The following is a 24,132-nucleotide window of genomic DNA, read 5'->3' on the forward strand; positions in this document are numbered from 1 at the left end:
ACACTCTGCCTGCCTCACACTCTGCCTGCCGCGCACTCTGCCTGCCGCACACTCTGCCCGCCGCACACTCTGCCTGCCGCGCACTCTGCCCGCCGCACACTCTGCCTGCCGCACACTCTGCCTGCCGCACACTCTGCCCGCCGCGCACTCTGCCTGCCGCACACTCTGCCCGCCGCGCACTCTGCCTGCCGCACACTCTGCCCGCCGCGCACTCTGCCTGCTGCACACTCTGCCCGCCGCGCACTCTGCCTGCCGCACACTCTGCCCGCCGCACACTCTGCCTGCCGCACACTCTGCCTGCCGCGCACTCTGCCTGCCGCACACTCTGCCTGCCGCACACTCTGCCCGCCGCGCACTCTGCCTGCCGCACACTCTGGATGCCGCGCACTCTGCCTGCCGCGCACTCTGCCTGCCGCGCACTCTGCCTGCCGCACACTCTGGATGCCGCGCACTCTGCCTGCCGCGCACTCTGCCCGCCGCACACTCTGCCCGCCGCACACTCTGCCTGCCGCACACTCTGGATGCCGCGCACTCTGCCTGCCGCACACTCTGCCCGCCGCACACTCTGCCCGCCGCACACTCTGGATGCCGCACACTCTGGATGCCGCACACTCTGGATGCCGCACACTCTGGATGCCGCGCACTCTGCCCGCCGCACACTCTGGATGCCGCACACTCTGCCTGCCGCACACTCTGCCTGCCGCGCACTCTGCCCGCCGCACACTCTGGATGCCGCACACTCTGCCTGCCGCGCACTCTGCCTGCCGCACACTCTGGATGCCGCACACTCTGCCTGCCGCACACTCTGGATGCCGCACACTCTGCCTGCCGCACACTCTGGATGCCGCGCACTCTGCCTGCCGCACACTCTGCCTGCCGCGCACTCTGCCTGCCGCACACTCTGCCTGCCGCACACTCTGGATGCCGCAGACTCTGCCTGCCGCACACTCTGCCTGCCGCACACTCTGGATGCCGCACACTCTGCCTGCCGCACACTCTGCCTGCCGCGCACTCTGCCTGCCGCACACTCTGCCTGCCGCACACTCTGGATGCCGCAGACTCTGCCTGCCGCACACTCTGCCTGCCGCACACTCTGCCTGCCGCACACTCTGCCTGCCGCGCACTCTGCCTGCCGCACACTCTGCCCGCCGCACACTCTGGATGCCGCACACTCTGCCTGCCGCGCACTCTGCCTGCCGCACACTCTGCCTGCCGCGCACTCTGCCTGCCGCACACTCTGCCTGCCGCACACTCTGCCTGCCGCACACTCTGCCTGCCGCGCACTCTGCCTGCCGCACACCCTGGATGCCGCACACTCTGCCTGCCGCGCACTCTGCCTGCCGCGCACTCTGCCTGCCGCACACTCTGCCTGCCGCACACTCTGGATGCCGCGCACTCTGCCTGCCGCGCACTCTGCCTGCCGCACACTCTGGATGCCGCACACTCTGGATGCCGCACACTCTGCCTGCCGCACACTCTGCCTGCCGCACACTCTGCCTGCCGCACACTCTGGATGCCGCACACTCTGGATGCCGCACACTCTGCCTGCCGCACACTCTGGATGCCGCACACTCTGGATGCCGCACACTCTGCCTGCCGCACACTCTGGATGCCGCGCACTCTGCCTGCCGCACACTCTGCCTGCCGCACACTCTGCCTGCCGCACACTCTGCCTGCCGCACACTCTGCCTGCCGCACACTCTGGATGCCGCACACTCTGGATGCCGCGCACTCTGCCTGCCGCACACTCTGCCTGCCGCACACTCTGCCTGCCGCGCACTCTGCCTGCCGCGCACTCTGGATGCCGCACACTCTGGATGCCGCACACTCTGCCTGCCGCACACTCTGCCTGCCGCACACTCTGCCTGCCGCACACTCTGGATGCCGCACACTCTGCCTGCCGCACACTCTGCCTGCCGCGCACTCTGGATGCCGCACACTCTGCCTGCCGCACACTCTGCCTGCCGCACACTCTGCCTGCCGCACACTCTGGATGCTGCACACTCTGGATGCCGCACACTCTGCCTGCCGCACACTCTGGATGCCGCGCACTCTGCCTGCCGCCCACTCTGGATGCCGCACACTCTGCCTGCCGCACACTCTGGATGCCGCACACTCTGCCTGCCGCACACTCTGGATGCCGCGCACTCTGCCCGCCGCACACTCTGGATGCCGCACACTCTGCCTGCCGCACACTCTGGATGCCGCGCACTCTGCCTGCCGCGCACTCTGGATGCCGCACACTCTGCCTGCCGCACACTCTGCCTGCCGCACACTCTGCCTGCCGCACACTCTGGATGCCGTGCACTCTGCCCGCCGCACACTCTGGATGCCGCACACTCTGCCTGCCGCGCACTCTGCCTGCCGCACACCCTGCCCGCCGCACACTCTGCCTGCCGCACACTCTGCCTGCCGCACACTCTGCCTGCCGCGCACTCTGCCTGCCGCACACTCTGCCTGCCGCGCACTCTGCCTGCCGCACACTCTGCCTGCCGCACACTCTGCCTGCCGCACACTCTGCCTGCCGCACACTCTGGATGCCGCACACTCTGCCTGCCGCACACTCTGCCCGCCGCACACTCTGCCCGCCGCACACTCTGCCTGCCGCACACTCTGGATGCCGCGCACTCTGCCTGCCGCGCACTCTGCCTGCCGCACACTCTGCCTGCCGCACACTCTGCCTGCCGCGCACTCTGCCTGCCGCGCACTCTGGATGCCGCGCACTCTGCCTGCCGCACATTCTGCCCGCCGCGCACTCTGCCCGCCGCGCACTCTGCCTGCCGCACACTCTGCCTGCCGCACACTCTGCCCGCCGCGCACTCTGCCTGCCGCGCACTCTGCCTGCCGCACACTCTGGATGCCGCGCACTCTGCCTGCCGCGCACTCTGCCTGCCGCACACTCTGCCTGCCGCACACTCTGGATGCCGCACACTCTGCCTGCCGCACACTCTGGATGCCGCGCACTCTGCCTGCCGCGCACTCTGGATGCCGCACACTCTGCCTGCCGCACACTCTGCCTGCCGCACACTCTGCCTGCCGCACACTCTGCCTGCCGCACACTCTGGATGCCGCACACTCTGCCTGCCGCACACTCTGCCTGCCGCACACTCTGCCTGCCGCACACTCTGGATGCCGCACACTCTGCCTGCCGCACACTCTGCCTGCCGCGCACTCTGCCCGCCGCACACTCTGGATGCCGCATACTCTGCCTGCCGCACACTCTGCCTGCCGCACACTCTGGATGCCGCACACTCTGCCTGCCTCACACTCTGGACGCCGCACACTCTGCCTGCCGCACACTCTGCCTGCCGCGCACTCTGCCTGCCGCACACTCTGCCTGCCGCACACTCTGCCTGCCGCGCACTCTGGATGCCGCACACTCTGGATGCCGCACACTCTGCCTGCCGCACACTCTGCCTGCCGCGCACTCTGGATGCCGCACACTCTGGACGCCGCACACTCTGCCCGCCGCACACTCTGCCCGCCGCACACTCTGCCTGCCGCACACTCTGCCTGCCGCACACTCTGGATGCCGCGCACTCTGGATGCCGCACACTCTGGATGCCGCACACTCTGCCCGCCGCACACTCTGCCTGCCGCGCACTCTGCCTGCCGCGCACTCTGCCTGCCGCACACTCTGGATGCCGCGCACTCTGCCTGCCGCACACTCTGCCTGCCGCACACTCTGCCTGCCGCGCACTCTGCCTGCCGCACACTCTGCCTGCCGCACACTCTGCCTGCCGCACACTCTGCCTGCCGCACACTCTGCCCGCCGCGCACTCTGCCTGCCGCACACTCTGCCTGCCGCACACTCTGCCTGCCGCACACTCTGCCTGCCGCACACTCTGCCTGCCGCACACTCTGGACGCCGCACACTCTGCCCGCCGCACACTCTGCCTGCCGCACACTCTGCCCGCCGCGCACTCTGCCTGCCGCACACTCTGGATGCCGCGCACTCTGCCCGCCGCACACTCTGGATGCCGCACACTCTGCCTGCCGCACACTCTGGATGCCGCACACTCTGGATGCCGCACACTCTAGATGCCGCACACTCTGGATGCCGCGCACTCTGGATGCCGCACACTCTGGACGCCGCACACTCTGCCCGCCGCACACTCTGCCTGCCGCACACTCTGCCTGCCGCACACTCTGGATGCCGCGCACTCTGGATGCCGCACACTCTGGATGCCGCACACTCTGCCCGCCGCACACTCTGCCTGCCGCGCACTCTGCCTGCCGCGCACTCTGCCTGCCGCACACTCTGGATGCCGCGCACTCTGCCTGCCGCACACTCTGCCTGCCGCGCACTCTGCCTGCCGCGCACTCTGCCTGCCGCACACTCTGCCTGCCGCACACTCTGCCTGCCGCACACTCTGCCTGCCGCACACTCTGCCCGCCGCGCACTCTGCCTGCCGCACACTCTGCCTGCCGCACACTCTGCCTGCCGCAGACTCTGCCTGCCGCACACTCTGCCTGCCGCACACTCTGGACGCCGCACACTCTGCCCGCCGCACACTCTGCCTGCCGCACACTCTGCCCGCCGCGCACTCTGCCTGCCGCACACTCTGGATGCCGCGCACTCTGCCCGCCGCACACTCTGGATGCCGCACACTCTGCCTGCCGCACACTCTGGATGCCGCACACTCTGGATGCCGCACACTCTAGATGCCGCACACTCTGCCTGCCGCACACTCTGGATGCCGCACACTCTGCCTGCCGCACACTCTGCCTGCCGCACACTCTGGATGCCGCACACGCTGCCTGCCGCACACTCTGGATGCCGCACACTCTGGATGCCGCACACTCTGCCTGCCGCGCACTCTGCCTGCCGCACACTCTGCCTGCCGCACACTCTGGATGCCGCACACTCTGCCTGCCGCACACTCTGGATGCCGCGCACTCTGCCCGCCGCACACTCTGGATGCCGCACACTCTGGATGCCGCACACTCTGCCCGCCGCGCACTCTGCCTGCCTCACACTCTGCCTGCCGCACACTCTGCCTGCCGCACACTCTGCCTGCCGCACACACTGCCTGCCGCACACTCTGCCTGCCGCGCACTCTGCCCGCCGCGCACTCTGCCTGCCGCACACTCTGCCCGCCGCACACTCTGGATGCCGCACACTCTGCCTGCCGCGCACTCTGCCTGCCGCACACTCTGCCTGCCGCACACTCTGCCTGCCGCACACTCTGCCTGCCGCACACTCTGCCTGCCGCGCACTCTGCCTGCCGCACACTCTGGATGCCGCGCACTCTGGATGCCGCACACTCTGCCTGCCGCACACTCTGCCTGCCGCGCACTCTGCCTGCCGCGCACTCTGCCTGCCGCGCACTCTGCCTGCCGCGCACTCTGGATGCCGCACACTCTGGATGCCGCGCACTCTGGATGCCGCACACTCTGCCTGCCGCACACTCTGGATGCCGCACACTCTGGATGCCGCACACTCTGCCTGCCGCACACTCTGGATGCCGCGCACTCTGCCTGCCGCGCACTCTGGATGCCGCACACTCTGCCTGCCGCACACTCTGCCTGCCGCACACTCTGGATGCCGCACACTCTGGATGCCGCACACTCTGCCTGCCGCACACTCTGGATGCCGCGCACTCTGCCCGCCGCACACTCTGGATGCCGCACACTCTGCCTGCCGCACACTCTGCCTGCCGCACACTCTGCCTGCCGCGCACTCTGCCTGCCGCGCACTCTGGATGCCGCACACTCTGGATGCCGCACACTCTGCCTGCCGCACACTCTGGATGCCGCACACTCTGGATGCCGCACACTCTGCCTGCCGCACACTCTGCCTGCCGCGCACTCTGCCTGCCGCGCACTCTGCCTGCCGCACACTCTGCCTGCCGCACACTCTGCCTGCCGCACACTCTGCCTGCCGCGCACTCTGCCTGCCGCGCACTCTGCCTGCCGCGCACTCTGCCTGCCGCACACTCTGGATGCCGCGCACTCTGCCTGCCGCACACTCTGCCTGCCGCACACTCTGCCTGCCGCGCACTCTGCCTGCCACACACTCTGCCTGCCGCACACTCTGCCTGCCGCACACTCTGCCTGCCGCGCACTCTGCCTGCCGCGCACTCTGCCCGCCGCGCACTCTGCCCGCCGCACACTCTGGATGCCGCACACTCTGCCTGCCGCGCACTCTGCCTGCCGCACACTCTGCCCGCCGCGCACTCTGCCTGCCGCACACTCTGGATGCCGCACACTCTGCCTGCCGCGCACTCAGCCTGCCGCACACTCTGCCTGCCGCACACTCTGCCTGCCGCGCACTCTGCCTGCCGCGCACTCTGGATGCCGCACACTCTGGATGCCGCACACTCTGCCTGCCGCACACTCTGCCTGCCGCGCACTCTGCCTGCCGCGCACTCTGCCTGCCGCACACTCTGCCTGCCGCACACTCTGCCTGCCGCACACTCTGCCTGCCGCGCACTCTGGATGCCGCGCACTCTGGATGCCGCACACTCTGCCTGCCGCGCACTCTGCCAGCCGCGCACTCTGGATGCCGCGCACTCTGGATGCCGCACACTATGCCTGCCGCACACTCTGCCTGCCGCACACTCTGCCTGCCGCGCACTCTGCCTGCCGCGCACTCTGGATGCCGCGCACTCTGCCTGCCGCGCACTCTGCCTGCCGCGCACTCTGCCTGCCGCGCACTCTGCCTGCCGCGCACTCTGCCTGCCGCGCACTCTGCCTGCCGCACACTCTGCCCGCCGCGCACTCTGGATGCCGCGCACTCTGGATGCCGCACACTCTGCCTGCCGCACACTCTGCCTGCCGCACACTCTGCCTGCCGCACTCTCTGCCTGCCGCACACTCTGCCTGCCGCACACTCTGGATGCCGCACACTCTGGATGCCGCACACTCTGCCTGCCGCACACTCTGCCTGCCGCATACTCTGGATGCCGCACACTCTGCCTGCCGCGCACTCTGCCTGCCGCACACTCTGCCCGCCGCGCACTCTGGATGCCGCGCACTCTGGATGCCGCACACTCTGCCTGCCGCACACTCTGCCTGCCGCACACTCTGCCTGCCGCACTCTCTGCCTGCCGCGCACTCTGCCCGCCGCGCACTCTGCCTCCCGCACACTCTGCCTGCCGCACACTCTGGATGCCGCGCACTCTGCCTGCCGCGCACTCTGCCTGCCGCGCACTCTGCCTGCCGCACACTCTGGATGCCGCACACTCTGCCTGCCGCGCACTCTGGATGCCGCGCACTCTGCCTGCCGCGCACTCTGCCTGCCGCGCACTCTGCCTGCCGCACACTCTGCCTGCCGCGCACTCTGCCCGCCGCACACTCTGCCCGCCGCACACTCTGCCCGCCGCACACTCTGGATGCCGCACACTCTGCCTGCCGCGCACTCTGCCTGCCGCGCACTCTGCCTGCCGCGCACTCTGCCTGCCGCACACTCTGCCCGCCGCGCACTCTGGATGCCGCACACTCTGCCCGCCGCACACTCTGCCCGCCGCGCACTCTGCCCGCCGCTCACTCTGCCTGCCGCACACTCTGCCTGCCGCACACTCTGCCTGCCGCACACTCTGCCTGCCGCACACTCTGCCTGCCGCACACTCTGCCTGCCGCACTCTCTGCCTGCCGCACAATCTGCCTGCCGCGCACTCTGCCTGCCGCGCACTCTGCCTGCCGCGCACTCTGCCTGCCGCACACTCTGCCCGCCGCGCACTCTGCCCGCCGCGCACTCTGCCTGCCGCGCACTCTGCCTGCCGCGCACTCTGCCTGCCGCACACTCTGCCCGCCGCGCACTCTGCCCGCCGCGCACTCTGCCTGCCGCGCACTCTGCCTGCCGCGCACTCTGCCTGCCGCACACTCTGCCTGCCGCACACTCTGGATGCCGCGCACTCTGCCTGCCGCACACTCTGGATGCCGCACACTCTGCCTGCCGCGCACTCTGCCTGCCGCACACTCTGCCTGCCGCGCACTCTGCCTGCCGCGCACTCTGCCTGCCGCGCACTCTGCCTGCCGCGCACTCTGCCTGCCGCGCACTCTGCCTGCCGCGCACTCTGCCTGCCGCGCACTCTGCCTGCCGCGCACTCTGCCTGCCGCGCACTCTGCCTGCCGCGCACTCTGCCTGCCGCACACTCTGGATGCCGCACACTCTGGATGCCGCAAACTCTGGATGCCGCACACTCTGCCTGCCGCACACTCTGCCTGCCGCGCACTCTGCCCGCCGCACACTCTGGATGCCGCACTCTCTGCCCGCCGCACACTCTGCCCGCCGCACACTCTGCCCGCCGCACACTCTGCCTGCCGCACACTCTGCCTGCCGCACACTCTGCCTGCCGCGCACTCTGCCTGCCGCGCACTCTGCCTGCCGCTCACTCTGCCTGCCGCGCACTCTGCCTGCCGCGCACTCTGCCTGCCGCACACTCTGCCTGCCGCACTCTCTGCCTGCCGCGCTCTCTGCCTGCCGCGCACTCTGCCTGCCGCACACTCTGCCTGCCGCACACTCTGCCTGCCGCGCACTCTGCCTGCCGCGCACTCTGCCTGCCGCACACTCTGCCTGCCGCGCTCTCTGCCTGCCGCGCACTCTGCCTGCCGCGCACTCTGCCTGCCGCACACTCTGCCTGCCGCACACTCTGCCTGCCGCACACTCTGGATGCCGCGCACTCTGCCTGCCGCACACTCTGGATGCCGCACACTCTGGATGCCGCGCACTCTGCCCGCCGCGCACTCTGCCTGCCGCGCACTCTGCCTGCCGCACACTCTGGATGCCGCACACTCTGCCTGCCGCACACTCTGCCTGCCGCGCACTCTGCCTGCCGCGCACTCTGCCCGCCGCACACTCTGCCTGCCGCACACTCTGCCTGCCGCACACTCTGCCTGCCGCGCACTCTGCCCGCCGCACACTCTGCCTGCCGCACACTCTGCCCGCCGCACACTCTGCCTGCCGCACACTCTGGATGCCGCACACTCTGGATGCCGCACACTCTGGATGCCGCACACTCTGCCTGCCGCACACTCTGCCTGCCGCGCACTCTGCCTGCCGCACACTCTGCCTGCCGCGCACTCTGCCTGCCGCACACTCTGCCTGCCGCGCACTCTGCCTGCCGCGCACTCTGCCCGCCGCACACTCTGCCTGCCGCACACTCTGCCTGCCGCACACTCTGGATGCCGCACACTCTGCCTGCCGCGCACTCTGCCTGCCGCACACTCTGCCTGCCGCGCACTCTGCCTGCCGCACACTCTGCCCGCCGCACACTCTGGATGCCGCGCACTCTGGATGCCGCACACTCTGCCTGCCGCACACTCTGCCTGCCGCACACTCTGCCCGCCGCACACTCTGCCTGCCGCGCACTCTGCCTGCCGCACACTCTGGATGCCGCACACTCTGCCTGCCGCACACTCTGCCTGCCGCGCACTCTGCCTGCCGCGCACTCTGCCCGCCGCACACTCTGCCTGCTGCACACTCTGCCTGCCGCACACTCTGCCTGCCGCGCACTCTGCCCGCCGCACACTCTGCCTGCCGCACACTCTGCCCGCCGCACACTCTGCCTGCCGCACACTCTGCCTGCCGCACACCCTGCCTGCCGCACACTCTGGATGCCGCACACTCTGGATGCCGCACACTCTGGATGCCGCACACTCTGCCTGCCGCACACTCTGCCTGCCGCGCACTCTGCCTGCCGCACACTCTGCCTGCCGCGCACTCTGCCTGCCGCGCACTCTGCCCGCCGCACACTCTGCCCGCCGCACACTCTGCCTGCCGCACACTCTGGATGCCGCACACTCTGCCTGCCGCGCACTCTGCCTGCCGCACACTCTGCCTGCCGCGCACTCTGCCTGCCGCACACTCTGCCCGCCGCACACTCTGCCTGCCGCACACTCTGCCTGCCGCGCACTCTGCCCGCCGCACACTCTGCCCGCCGCACACTCTGCCCGCCGCACACTCTGCCCGCCGCGCACTCTGCCCGCCGCGCACTCTGCCCGTCGCACACTCTGCCCGCCGCACACTCTGCCTGCCGCGCACTCTGCCTGCCGCGCACTCTGCCTGCCGCACACTCTGCCTGCCGCACACTCTGCCTGCCGCACACTCTGCCTGCCGCACACTCTGCCTGCCGCACACTCTGCCTGCCGCACACTCTGGATGCCGCACACTCTGCCTGCCGCGCACTCTGCCTGCCGCACACTCTGCCTGCCGCGCACTCTGCCTGCCGCACACTCTGGATGCCGCACACTCTGGATGCCGCGCACTCTGCCCGCCGCACACTCTGCCTGCCGCACACTCTGCCTGCCGCACACTCTGGATGCCGCACACTCTGGATGCTGCACACTCTGGATGCTGCACACTCTGCCTGCCGCACACTCTGCCTGCCGCACACTCTGCCCGCCGCACACTCTGCCTGCCGCACACTCTGGATGCCGCACACTCTGCCTGCCGCGCACTCTGCCTGCCGCGCACTCTGCCTGCCGCGCACTCTGCCTGCCGCGCACTCTGCCTGCCGCGCACTCTGCCTGCCGCGCACTCTGCCTGCCGCGCACTCTGCCTGCCGCGCACTCTGCCTGCCGCGCACTCTGCCTGCCGCACACTCTGGATGCCGCACACTCTGCCCGCCGCACACTCTGGATGCCGCACACTCTGGATGCCGCACACTCTGCCTGCCGCACACTCTGCCTGCCGCGCACTCTGCCCGCCGCACACTCTGGATGCCGCACTCTCTGCCCGCCGCACACTCTGCCCGCCGCACACTCTGCCCGCCGCACACTCTGCCTGCCGCACACTCTGCCTGCCGCACACTCTGCCTGCCGCGCACTCTGCCTGCCGCGCACTCTGCCTGCCGCTCACTCTGCCTGCCGCGCACTCTGTCTGCCGCGCACTCTGCCTGCCGCACACTCTGCCTGCCGCACTCTCTGCCTGCCGCGCACTCTGCCTGCCGCACACTCTGCCTGCCGCACACTCTGCCTGCCGCGCACTCTGCCTGCCGGGCACTCTGCCTGCCGCACACTCTGCCTGCCGCACTCTCTGCCTGCCGCGCACTCTGCCTGCCGCACACTCTGCCTGCCGCACACTCTGCCTGCCGCACACTCTGGATGCCGCGCACTCTGCCTGCCGCACACTCTGGATGCCGCACACTCTGGATGCCGCGCACTCTGCCCGCCGCGCACTCTGCCTGCCGCGCACTCTGCCTGCCGCACACTCTGGATGCCGCACACTCTGCCTGCCGCACACTCTGCCTGCCGCGCACTCTGCCTGCCGCGCACTCTGCCCGCCGCACACTCTGCCTGCCGCACACTCTGCCTGCCGCACACTCTGCCTGCCGCGCACTCTGCCCGCCGCACACTCTGCCTGCCGCACACTCTGCCCGCCGCACACTCTGCCTGCCGCACACTCTGCCTGCCGCACACCCTGCCTGCCGCACACTCTGGATGCCGCACACTCTGGATGCCGCACACTCTGGATGCCGCACACTCTGCCTGCCGCACACTCTGCCTGCCGCGCACTCTGCCTGCCGCACACTCTGCCTGCCGCGCACTCTGCCCGCCGCACACTCTGCCTGCCGCACACTCTGCCTGCCGCACACTCTGGATGCCGCACACTCTGCCTGCCGCGCACTCTGCCTGCCGCACACTCTGCCTGCCGCGCACTCTGCCTGCCGCACACTCTGCCCGCCGCACACTCTGGATGCCGCGCACTCTGGATGCCGCACACTCTGGATGCCGCACACTCTGCCTGCCGCACACTCTGCCCGCCGCACACTCTGCCTGCCGCGCACTCTGCCTGCCGCGCACTCTGCCTGCCGCACACTCTGGATGCCGCACACTGTGCCTGCCGCACACTCTGCCTGCCGCGCACTCTGCCTGCCGCGCACTCTGCCCGCCGCACACTCTGCCTGCTGCACACTCTGCCTGCCGCACACTCTGCCTGCCGCGCACTCTGCCCGCCGCACACTCTGCCTGCCGCACACTCTGCCCGCCGCACACTCTGCCCGCCGCACACTCTGCCTGCCGCACACCCTGCTTGCCGCACACTCTGGATGCCGCACACTCTGGATGCCGCACACTCTGGATGCCGCACACTCTGCCTGCCGCGCACTCTGCCTGCCGCGCACTCTGCCTGCCGCGCACTCTGCCTGCCGCGCACTCTGCCTGCCGCGCACTCTGCCCGCCGCACACTCTGCCTGCCGCACACTCTGCCTGCCGCACACTCTGGATGCCGCACACTCTGCCTGCCGCGCACTCTGCCTGCCGCACACTCTGCCTGCCGCGCACTCTGCCTGCCGCACACTCTGCCCGCCGCACACTCTGCCCGCCGCACACTCTGCCTGCCGCGCACTCTGCCCGCCGCACACTCTGCCCGCCGCACACTCTGCCCGCCGCACACTCTGCCCGCCGCGCACTCTGCCCGCCGCGCACTCTGCCCGTCGCACACTCTGCCCGCCGCACACTCTGCCTGCCGCGCACTCTGCCCGCCGCGCACTCTGCCCGTCGCACACTCTGCCCGCCGCACACTCTGCCTGCCGCGCACTCTGCCTGCCGCACACTCTGCCTGCCGCGCACTCTGCCTGCCGCACACTCTGCCTGCCGCACACTCTGCCTGCCGCACACTCTGCCTGCCGCACACTCTGCCTGCCGCACACTCTGCCTGCCGCACACTCTGGATGCCGCACACTCTGCCTGCCGCGCACTCTGCCTGCCGCACACTCTGCCTGCCGCGCACTCTGCCCGCCGCACACTCTGGATGCCGCACACTCTGCCTGCCGCACACTCTGCCTGCCGCACACTCTGCCCGCCGCACACTCTGGATGCCGCACACTCTGCCTGCCGCACACTCTGCCTGCCGCGCACTCTGCCCGCCGCACACTCTGGATGCCGCACACTCTGCCTGCCGCACACTCTGCCTGCCGCACACTCTGCCCGCCGCACACTCTGGATGCCGCACACTCTGCCTGCCGCGCACTCTGCCTGCCGCACACTCTGCCCGCCGCACACTCTGCCTGCCGCACACTCTGGATGCCGCACACTCTGGATGCTGCACACTCTGGATGCTGCACACTCTGCCTGCCGCACACTCTGCCTGCCGCACACTCTGCCCGCCGCACACTCTGCCTGCCGCACACTCTGGATGCCGCACACTCTGCCTGCCGCGCACTCTGCCTGCCGCACACTCTGCCTGCCGCGCACTCTGCCAGCCGCGCACTCTGGATGCCGCGCACTCTGGATGCCGCACACTCTGCCTGCCGCGCACTCTGCCTGCCGCACACTCTGCCCGCCGCGCACTCTGGATGCCGCGCACTCTGGATGCCGCACACTCTGCCTGCCGCACACTCTGCCTGCCGCACACTCTGCCTGCCGCACTCTCTGCCTGCCGCGCACTCTGCCCGCCGCGCACTCTGCCTGCCGCACACTCTGCCTGCCGCACACTCTGCCTGCCGCGCACTCTGGATGCCGCGCACTCTGCCTGCCGCGCACTCTGCCTGCCGCGCACTCTGCCTGCCGCGCACTCTGCCTGCCGCGCACTCTGCCCGCCGCGCACTCTGCCCGCCGCACACTCTGCCCGCCGCACACTCTGGATGCCGCACACTCTGCCTGCCACGCACTCTGCCTGCCGCGCACTCTGCCTGCCGTGCACTCTGCCTGCCGCACACTCTGCCCGCCGCGCACTCTGGATGCCGCACACTCTACCCGCCGCACACTCTGCCCGCCGCGCACTCTGCCCGCCGCTCACTCTGCCTGCCGCACACTCTGCCTGCCGCACACTCTGCCTGCCGCACACTCTGCCTGCCGCACACTCTGCCTGCCGCACACTCTGCCTGCCGCACTCTCTGCCTGCCGCACACTCTGCCTGCCGCGCACTCTGCCTGCCGCGCACTCTGCCTGCCGCGCACTCTGCCTGCCGCACACTCTGCCCGCCGCGCACTCTGCCCGCCGCGCACTCTGCCTGCCGCGCACTCTGCCTGCCGCGCACTCTGCCTGCCGCACACTCTGCCCGCCGCGCACTCTGCCCGCCGCGCACTCTGCCTGCCGCGCACTCTGCCTGCCGCGCACTCTGCCTGCCGCACACTCTGGATGCCGCGCACTCTGCCTGCCGCACACTCTGGATGCCGCACACTCTGCCTGCCGCACACTCTGCCTGCCGCGCACTCTGCCTGCCGCACACTCTGCCTGCCGCACACTCTGCCTGCCGCGCACTCTGCCTGCCGCACACTCTGCCTGCCGCGCACTCTGCCTGCCGCGCACTCTGCCTGCCGCGCACTCTGCCTGCCGCGCACTCTGCCTGCCGCGCACTCTGCCTGCCGCGCACTCTGCCTGCCGCGCACTCTGCCTGCCGCACACTCTGCCTGCCGCGCACTCTGCCTGCCGCACACTCTGGATGCCGCACACTCTGCCCGCCGCACACTCTGGATGCCGCACACTCTGGATGCCGCACACTCTGCCTGCCGCACACTCTGCCTGCCGCGCACTCTGCCCGCCGCACACTCTGGATGCCGCACTCTCTGCCCGCCGCACACTCTGCCCGCCGCACACTCTGCCCGCCGCACACTCTGCCTGCCGCACACTCTGCCTGCCGCACACTCTGCCTGCCGCGCACTCTGCCTGCCGCGCACTCTGCCTGCCGCACACTCTGCCTGCCGCGCACTCTGCCTGCCGCGCACTCTGCCTGCCGCACACTCTGCCTGCCGCACTCTCTGCCTGCCGCGCACTCTGCCTGCCGCACACTCTGCCTGCCGCGCACTCTGCCTGCCGCGCACTCTGCCTGCCGCGCACTCTGCCTGCCGCGCACTCTGCCTGCCGCGCACTCTGCCTGCCGCACACTCTGCCTGCCGCACACTCTGCCTGCCGCACACTCTGGATGCCGCACACTCTGCCTGCCGCACTCTCTGCCTGCCGCGCACTCTGCCTGCCGCGCACTCTGCCTGCCGCACACTCTGCCTGCCGCACACTCTGGATGCCGCGCACTCTGCCTGCCGCGCACTCTGCCTGCCGCACACTCTGGATGCCGCACACTCTGGATGCCGCGCACTCTGCCCGCCGCGCACTCTGCCTGCCGCGCACTCTGCCTGCCGCACACTCTGGATGCCGCACACTCTGCCTGCCGCACACTCTGCCTGCCGCGCACTCTGCCTGCCGCGCACTCTGCCCGCCGCACACTCTGCCTGCCGCACACTCTGCCTGCCGCACACTCTGCCTGCCGCGCACTCTGCCCGCCGCACACTCTGCCTGCCGCACACACTGCCCGCCGCACACTCTGCCTGCCGCACACTATGCCTGCCGCACACCCTGCCTGCCGCACACTCTGGATGCCGCACACTCTGGATGCCGCACACTCTGGATGCCGCACACTCTGCCTGCCGCACACTCTGCCTGCCGCGCACTCTGCCTGCCGCACACTCTGCCTGCCGCGCACTCTGCCTGCCGCACACTCTGCCTGCCGCGCACTCTGCCTGCCGCGCACTCTGCCCGCCGCACACTCTGCCTGCCGCACACTCTGCCTGCCGCACACTCTGGATGCCGCACACTCTGCCTGCCGCACACTCTGCCTGCCGCGCACTCTGCCTGCCGCACACTCTGCCCGCCGCACACTCTGGATGCCGCGCACTCTGGATGCCGCACACTCTGCCTGCCGCACACTCTGCCTGCCGCACACTCTGCCTGCCGCACACTCTGCCTGCCGCACACTCTGGATGCCGCGCACTCTGCCCGCCGCGCACTCTGCCTGCCGCGCACTCTGCCTGCCGCACACTCTGCCTGCCGCACACTCTGCCTGCCGCACACTCTGGATGCCGCACACTCTGCCTGCCGCACACTCTGCCCGCCGCACACTCTGCCTGCCGCACACTCTGCCTGCCGCACACTCTGCCTGCCGCACACTCTGGATGCCGCACACTCTGCCTGCCGCACACTCTGCCTGCCGCGCACTCTGCCTGCCGCGCACTCTGCCCGCCGCACACTCTGCCTGCCGCACACTCTGCCCGCCGCACACTCTGCCTGCCGCACACTCTGCCTGCCGCACACCCTGCCTGCCGCACACTCTGGATGCCGCACACTCTGGATGCCGCACACTCTGGATGCCGCACACTCTGCCCGCCGCGCACTCTGCCCGCCGCACACTCTGCCCGCCGCACACTCTGCCTGCCGCGCACTCTGCCTGCCGCACACTCTGCCTGCCGCACACTCTGCCTGCCGCACACTCTGCCTGCCGCACACTCTGCCTGCCGCACACTCTGGATGCCGCACACTCTGCCTGCCGCGCACTCTGCCTGCCGCACACTCTGGATGCCGCACACTCTGCCTGCCGCGCACTCTGCCTGCCGCACACTCTGCCCGCCGCACACTCTGCCTGCCGCACACTCTGGATGCCGCACACTCTGGATGCTGCACACTCTGGATGCTGCACACTCTGCCTGCCGCACACTCTGCCTGCCGCACACTCTGCCCGCCGCACACTCTGCCTGCCGCACACTCTGGATGCCGCACACTCTGCCTGCCGCGCACTCTGCCTGCCGCACACTCTGCCTGCCGCGCACTCTGCCTGCCGCACACTCTGCCCGCCGCACACTCTGCCTGCCGCACCCTCTGCCTGCCGCGCACTCTGCCCGCCGCACACTCTGCCCGCCGCACACTCTGCCCGCCGCACACTCTGCCCGCCGCGCACTCTGCCCGCCGCGCACTCTGCCTGCCGCACACTCTGGATGCCGCACACTCTGCCTGCCGCACACTCTGCCTGCCGCGCACTCTGCCTGCCGCACACTCTGCCTGCCGCGCACTCTGCCTGCCGCGCACTCTGCCTGCCGCACACTCTGGATGCCGCACACTCTGCCTGCCGCACACTCTGCCTGCCGCACACTCTGCCTGCCGCACACTCTGGATGCCGCACACTCTGCCTGCCGCGCACTCTGCCTGCCGCGCACTCTGCCTGCCGCACACTCTGCCTGCCGCGCACTCTGCCTGCCGCGCAATCTGGATGCCGCGCACTCTGCCTGCCGCGCAATATGGATGCCGCACACTCTGCCTGCCGCACACTCTGGATGCCGCACACTTTGCCTGCCGCACACTCTGGATGCCGCACACTCTGCCTGCCGCGCACTCTGCCTGCCGCGCACTCTGCCCGCCGCACACTTTGCCTGCCGCACACTCTGGATGCCGCACACTCTGCCTGCCGCGCACTCTGCCCGCCGCACACTCTGCCCGCCGCACACTCTGCCCGCCGCACACTCTGCCTGCCGCACACTCTGCCTGCCGCACACTCTGCCTGCCGCACACTCTGGATGCCGCACACTCTGCCTGCCGCGCACTCTGCCCGCCGCACACTCTGCCTGCCGCGCACTCTGCCTGCCGCGCACTCTGCCCGCCGCACACTCTGCCTGCCGCACACTCTGCCTGCCGCACACTCTGCCTGCCGCGCACTCTGCCTGCCGCACACTCTGCCTGCCGCGCACTCTGCCTGCCGTGCACTCTGCCCGCCGCACACTCTGCCCGCCGCACACTCTGCCTGCCGCACACTCTGGATGCCGCACACTCTGCCTGCCGCGCACTCTGCCCGCCGCACACTCTGCCCGCCGCACACTCTGCCCGCCGCACACTCTGCCTGCCGCACACTCTGCCTGCCGCACACTCTGCCTGCCGCACACTCTGGATGCCGCACACTCTGCCTGCCGCGCACTCTGCCCGCCGCACACTCTGCCTGCCGCGCACTCTGCCTGCCGCGCACTCTGCCCGCCGCACACTCTGCCTGCCGCACACTCTGCCTGCCGCACACTCTGCCTGCCGCGCACTCTGCCTGCCGCACACTCTGCCTGCCGCGCACTCTGCCTGCCGTGCACTCTGCCCGCCGCACACTCTGCCCGCCGCACACTCTGCCTGCCGCACACTCTGGATGCCGCACACTCTGCCCGCCGCACACTCTGCCTGCCGCACACTCTGCCCGCCGCACACTCTGCCTGCCGCACACTCTGCCCGCCGCACACTCTGCCTGCCGCACACTCTGCCTGCCGCACACTCTGCCTGCCGCGCACTCTGCCTGCCGCACACTCTGGATGCTGCACACTCTGCCTGCCGCACACTCTGCCTGCCGCACACTCTGCCCGCCGCACACTCTGCCCGCCGCACACTCTGGATGCCGCGCACTCTGCCTGCCGCACACTCTGCCCGCCGCACACTCTGCCTGCCGCACACTCTGCCTGCCGCACACTCTGCCTGCCGCGCACTCTGCCTGCCGCACACTCTGCCTGCCGCACACTCTGCCTGCCGCACACTCTGGATGCCGCGCACTCTGCCTGCCGCACACTCTGCCTGCCGCACACTCTGCCTGCCGCGCACTCTGCCTGCCGCGCACTCTGCCCGCCGCGCACTCTGCCTGCCGCACACTCTGCCTGCCGCACACTCTGCCTGCCGCACACTCTGCCCGCCGCACACTCTGCCTGCCGCACACTCTGCCTGCCGCACACTCTGGATGCCGCGCACTCTGCCTGCCGCGCACTCTGCCCGCCGCACACTCTGGATGCCGCACACTCTGCCTGCCGCGCACTCTGCCTGCCGCGCACTCTGGATGCCGCGCACTCTGCCTGCCGCGCACTCTGCCTGCCGCACACTCTGCCTGCCGCACACTCTGCCTGCCGCACACTCTGCCTGCCGCACACTCTGCCTGCCGCACACTCTGCCCGCCGCACACTCTGGATGCCGCACACTCTGCCTGCCGCACACTCTGGATGCCGCGCACTCTGGATGCCGCACACTCTGGATGCCGCACACTCTGCCTGCCGCACACTCTGCCTGCCGCGCACTCTGCCTGCCGCGCACTCTGCCTGCCGCACACTCTGCCCGCCGCACACTCTGGATGCCGCACACTCTGGATGCCGCGCACTCTGGATGCCGCACACTCTGGATGCCGCACACTCTGCCTGCCGCACACTCTGCCTGCCGCGCACTCTGCCTGCCGCACACTCTGCCTGCCGCACACTCTGCCTGCCGCGCACTCTGCCTGCCGCACACTCTGGATGCCGCACACTCTGCCTGCCGCGCACTCTGCCTGCCGCGCACTCTGCCTGCCGCGCACTCTGCCTGCCGCACACTCTGGATGCCGCACACTCTGCCTGCCACACACTCTGCCCGCCGCACACTCTGCCTGCCGCACACTCTGGATGCCGCACACTCTGCCCGCCGCACACTCTGCCTGCCGCACACTCTGGATGCCGCACACTCTGCCCGCCGCACACTCTGCCTGCCGCACACTCTGGATGCCGCACACTCTGCCTGCCGCGCACTCTGCCTGCCGCACACTCTGCCTGCCGCACACTCTGCCTGCCGCGCACTCTGCCTGCCGCACACTCTGCCTGCCGCACACTCTGCCTGCCGCACACTCTGCCTGCCGCACACTCTGTCTGCCGCGCACTCTGCCTGCCGCACACTCTGCCCGCCGCACACTCTGCCCGCCGCACACTCTGCCTGCCGCACACTCTGCCTGCCGCGCACTCTGCCTGCCGCACACTCTGCCCGCCGCACACTCTGCCCGCCGCACACTCTGCCTGCCGCACACTCTGCCTGCCGCACACTCTGCCTGCCGCACACTCTGCCTGCCGCACACTCTGCCCGCCGCACACTCTGCCTGCCGCACACTCTGCCTGCCGCTCACTCTGCCTGCCGCACACTCTGGATGCCGCACACTCTGCCTGCCGCGCACTCTGCCTGCCGCGCACTCTGGATGCCGCACACTCTGCCTGCCGCACACTCTGCCTGCCGCACACTCTGGATGCCGCACACTCTGCCTGCCGCACACTCTGGATGCCGCACACTCTGCCTGCCGCGCACTCTGCCCGCCGCACACTCTGCCTGCCGCGCACTCTGCCCGCCGCACACTCTGCCTGCCGCACACTCTGCCTGCCGCACACTCTGGATGCCGCACACTCTGGATGCCGCACACTCTGCCTGCCGCACACTCTGGATGCCGCACACTCTGCCTGCCGCGCACTCTGCCCGCCGCACACTCTGCCTGCCGCGCACTCTGCCTGCCGCGCATTCTGCCCGCCGCACACTCTGCCTGCCGCGCACTCTGCCTGCCGCGCACTCTGCCTGCCGCACACTCTGCCCGCCGCGCACTCTGCCTGCCGCGCACTCTGCCTGCCGCGCACTCTGCCCGCCGCACACTCTGCCTGCCGCACACTCTGCCTGCCGCACACTCTGCCCGGCGCACACTCTGCCCGCCGCACTCTCTGCCCGCCGCACACTCTGCCCGCCGCACACTCTGGATGCCGCGCACTCTGCCTGCCGCGCACTCTGCCCGCCGCGCACTCTGCCTGCCGCACACTCTGCCCGCCGCGCACTCTGCCTGCCGCACACTCTGCCTGCCGCACACTCTGCCCGCCGCGCACTCTGCCTGCCGCACACTCTGCCTGCCGCGCACTCTGCCTGCCGCACACTCTGCCTGCCGCACACTCTGCCCGCCGCACACTCTGGATGCCGCGCACTCTGCCTGCCGCGCACTCTGCCTGCCGCGCACTCTGCCTGCCGCACACTCTGCCCGCCGCACACTCTGCCTGCCGCACACTCTGCCTGCCGCTCACTCTGCCTGCCGCGCACTCTGCCCGCCGCACACTCTGCCCGCCGCGCACTCTGCCTGCCGCACACTCTGGATGCCGCGCACTCTGCCTGCCGCACACTCTGGATGCCGCGCACTCTGCCTGCCGCGCACTCTGCCTGCCGCACACTCTGCCTGCCGCGCACTCTGCCTGCCGCACACTCTGCCTGCCGCACACTCTGCCTGCCGCACACTCTGCCTGCCGCGCACTCTGCCCGCCGCACACTCTGCCTGCCGCGCACTCTGCCTGCCGCACACTCTGCCTGCCGCGCACTCTGCCTGCCGCGCACTCTGCCTGCCGCTCACTCTGCCTGCCGCACACTCTGCCTGCCGCACACTCTGGATGCCGCACACTCTGCCTGCCGCACACTCTGCCTGCCGCGCACTCTGCCTGCCGCGCACTCTGCCTGCCGCGCACTCTGCCCGCCGCGCACTCTGCCCGCCGCGCACTCTGCCTGCCGCGCACTCTGCCCGCCGCACACTCTGCCCGCCGCGCACTCTGGATGCCGCACACTCTGCCTGCCGCGCACTCTGCCTGCCGCACACTCTGCCTGCCGCACACTCTGCCTGCCGCACACTCTGGATGCCGCACACTCTGCCTGCCACACACTCTGTCCGCCGCACACTCTGCCTGCCGCACACTCTGGATGCCGCACACTCTGCCTGCCGCGCACTCTGCCTGCCGCACACTCTGGATGCCGCACACTCTGCCTGCCGCGCACTCTGCCTGCCGCACACTCTGCCTGCCGCACACTCTGCCTGCCGCACACTCTGGATGCCACACACTCTGCCCGCCGCACACTCTGCCCGCCGCACACTCTGCCTGCCGCACACTCTGCCTGCCGCACACTCTGGATGCCGCGCACTCTGCCTGCCGCACACTCTGCCCGCCGCACACTCTGGATGCCGCGCTCTCTGCCTGCCGCACACTCTGCCTGCCGCGCACTCTGCCTGCCGCACACTCTGCCCGCCGCACACTCTGCCTGCCGCACACTCTGCCTGCCGCACACTCTGCCTGCCGCGCACTCTGCCTGCCGCACACTCTGCCTGCCGCACACTCTGCCTGCCGCGCACTCTGGATGCCGCACACTCTGCCTGCCGCTCACTCTGCCTGCCGCACACTCTGGATGCCGCGCACTCTGCCTGCCGCGCACTCTGGATGCCGCACACTCTGCCTGCCGCTCACTCTGCCTGCCGCGCACTCTGGATGCCGCGCACTCTGGATGCCGCGCACTCTGCCTGCCGCACACTCTGCCTGCCGCACACTCTGCCTGCCGCGCACTCTGCCTGCCGCGCACTCTGCCTGCCGCGCACTCTGCCTGCCACACACTCTGCCCGCCGCACACTCTGCCCGCCGCACACTCTGCCTGCCGCGCACTCTGCCTGCCGCGCACTCTGCCTGCCGCACACTCTGCCCGCCGCACACTCTGCCCGCCGCACACTCTGCCCGCCGCACACTCTGCCTGCCGCACACTCTGCCTGCCGCACACTCTGCCTGCCGCACACTCTGCCTGCCGCACACTCTGCCCGCCGCACACTCTGCCTGCCGCACACTCTGCCTGCCGCTCACTCTGCCTGCCGCTCACTCTGCCTGCCGCACACTCTGCCTGCCGCACACTCTGCCCGCCGCACACTCTGCCTGCCGCGCACTCTGCCTGCCGCACACTCTGCCCGCCGCACACTCTGGATGCCGCACACTCTGCCTGCCGCGCACTCTGCCTGCCGCGCACTCTGGATGCCGCACACTCTGCCTGCCGCACACTCTGCCTGCCGCACACTCTGGATGCCGCACACTCTGCCTGCCGCACACTCTGGATGCCGCACACTCTGCCTGCCGCGCACTCTGCCCGCCGCACACTCTGCCTGCCGCGCACTCTGCCCGCCGCACACTCTGCCTGCCGCACACTCTGCCTGCCGCACACTCTGGATGCCGCACACTCTGGATGCCGCACACTCTGCCTGCCGCACACTCTGGATGCCGCACACTCTGCCTGCCGCGCACTCTGCCCGCCGCACACTCTGCCTGCCGCGCACTCTGCCTGCCGCGCACTCTGCCCGCCGCACACTCTGCCTGCCGCGCACTCTGCCTGCCGCGCACTCTGCCTGCCGCACACTCTGCCCGCCGCGCACTCTGCCTGCCGCGCACTCTGCCTGCCGCGCACTCTGCCCGCCGCACACTCTGCCTGCCGCACACTCTGCCTGCCGCACACTCTGCCCGCCGCACACTCTGCCCGCCGCACTCTCTGCCCGCCGCACACTCTGCCCGCCGCACACTCTGGATGCCGCGCACTCTGCCTGCCGCGCACTCTGCCCGCCGCGCACTCTGCCTGCCGCACACTCTGCCCGCCGCGCACTCTGCCTGCCGCACACTCTGCCTGCCGCACACTCTGCCCGCCGCGCACTCTGCCTGCCGCACACTCTGCCTGCCGCGCACTCTGCCTGCCGCACACTCTGCCTGCCGCACACTCTGCCCGCCGCACACTCTGGATGCCGCGCACTCTGCCTGCCGCGCACTCTGCCTGCCGCGCACTCTGCCTGCCGCACACTCTGCCCGCCGCACACTCTGCCTGCCGCACACTCTGCCTGCCGCTCACTCTGCCTGCCGCGCACTCTGCCCGCCGCACACTCTGCCCGCCGCGCACTCTGCCTGCCGCACACTCTGGATGCCGCGCACTCTGCCTGCCGCACACTCTGGATGCCGCGCACTCTGCCTGCCGCGCACTCTGCCTGCCGCACACTCTGCCTGCCGCGCACTCTGCCTGCCGCACACTCTGCCTGCCGCACACTCTGCCTGCCGCACACTCTGCCTGCCGCGCACTCTGCCCGCCGCACACTCTGCCCGCCGCACACTCTGCCTGCCGCGCACTCTGCCTGCCGCACACTCTGCCTGCCGCACACTCTGCCTGCCGCGCACTCTGCCTGCCGCGCACTCTGCCTGCCGCACACTCTGCCTGCCGCACACTCTGGATGCCGCACACTCTGCCTGCCACACACTCTGCCCGCCGCACACTCTGCCTGCCGCACACTCTGGATGCCGCACACTCTGCCTGCCGCGCACTCTGCCTGCCGCACACTCTGGATGCCGCACACTCTGCCTGCCGCGCACTCTGCCTGCCGCACACTCTGCCTGCCGCACACTCTGCCTGCCGCACACTCTGGATGCCACACACTCTGCCCGCCGCACACTCTGCCCGCCGCACACTCTGCCTGCCGCACACTCTGCCTGCCGCACACTCTGGATGCCGCGCACTCTGCCTGCCGCACACTCTGCCCGCCGCACACTCTGGATGCCGCGCTCTCTGCCTGCCGCACACTCTGCCTGCCGCGCACTCTGCCTGCCGCACACTCTGCCCGCCGCACACTCTGCCTGCCGCACACTCTGCCTGCCGCACACTCTGCCTGCCGCGCACTCTGCCTGCCGCACACTCTGCCTGCCGCACACTCTGCCTGCCGCGCACTCTGGATGCCGCACACTCTGCCTGCCGCTCACTCTGCCTGCCGCACACTCTGGATGCCGCGCACTCTGCCTGCCGCGCACTCTGGATGCCGCACACTCTGCCTGCCGCTCACTCTGCCTGCCGCGCACTCTGGATGCCGCACAC

At 70.5% G+C, this 24,132-nt stretch overlaps 1 protein-coding gene across 3 annotated transcripts in view; it reads left to right on the forward strand.

Moving 5' to 3' along the window:
• Positions 1–24,132, forward strand: part of adcy3a (adenylate cyclase 3a) — a 459,057-nt gene that overhangs the window by 362,878 nt on the left and 72,047 nt on the right. The gene's annotated exons all lie outside the window — the stretch shown is intronic.

This window comes from Scyliorhinus torazame, chromosome 1 (assembly GCF_047496885.1).
Source record: "Scyliorhinus torazame isolate Kashiwa2021f chromosome 1, sScyTor2.1, whole genome shotgun sequence".
Lineage (NCBI taxonomy): Eukaryota > Metazoa > Chordata > Chondrichthyes > Carcharhiniformes > Scyliorhinidae > Scyliorhinus > Scyliorhinus torazame.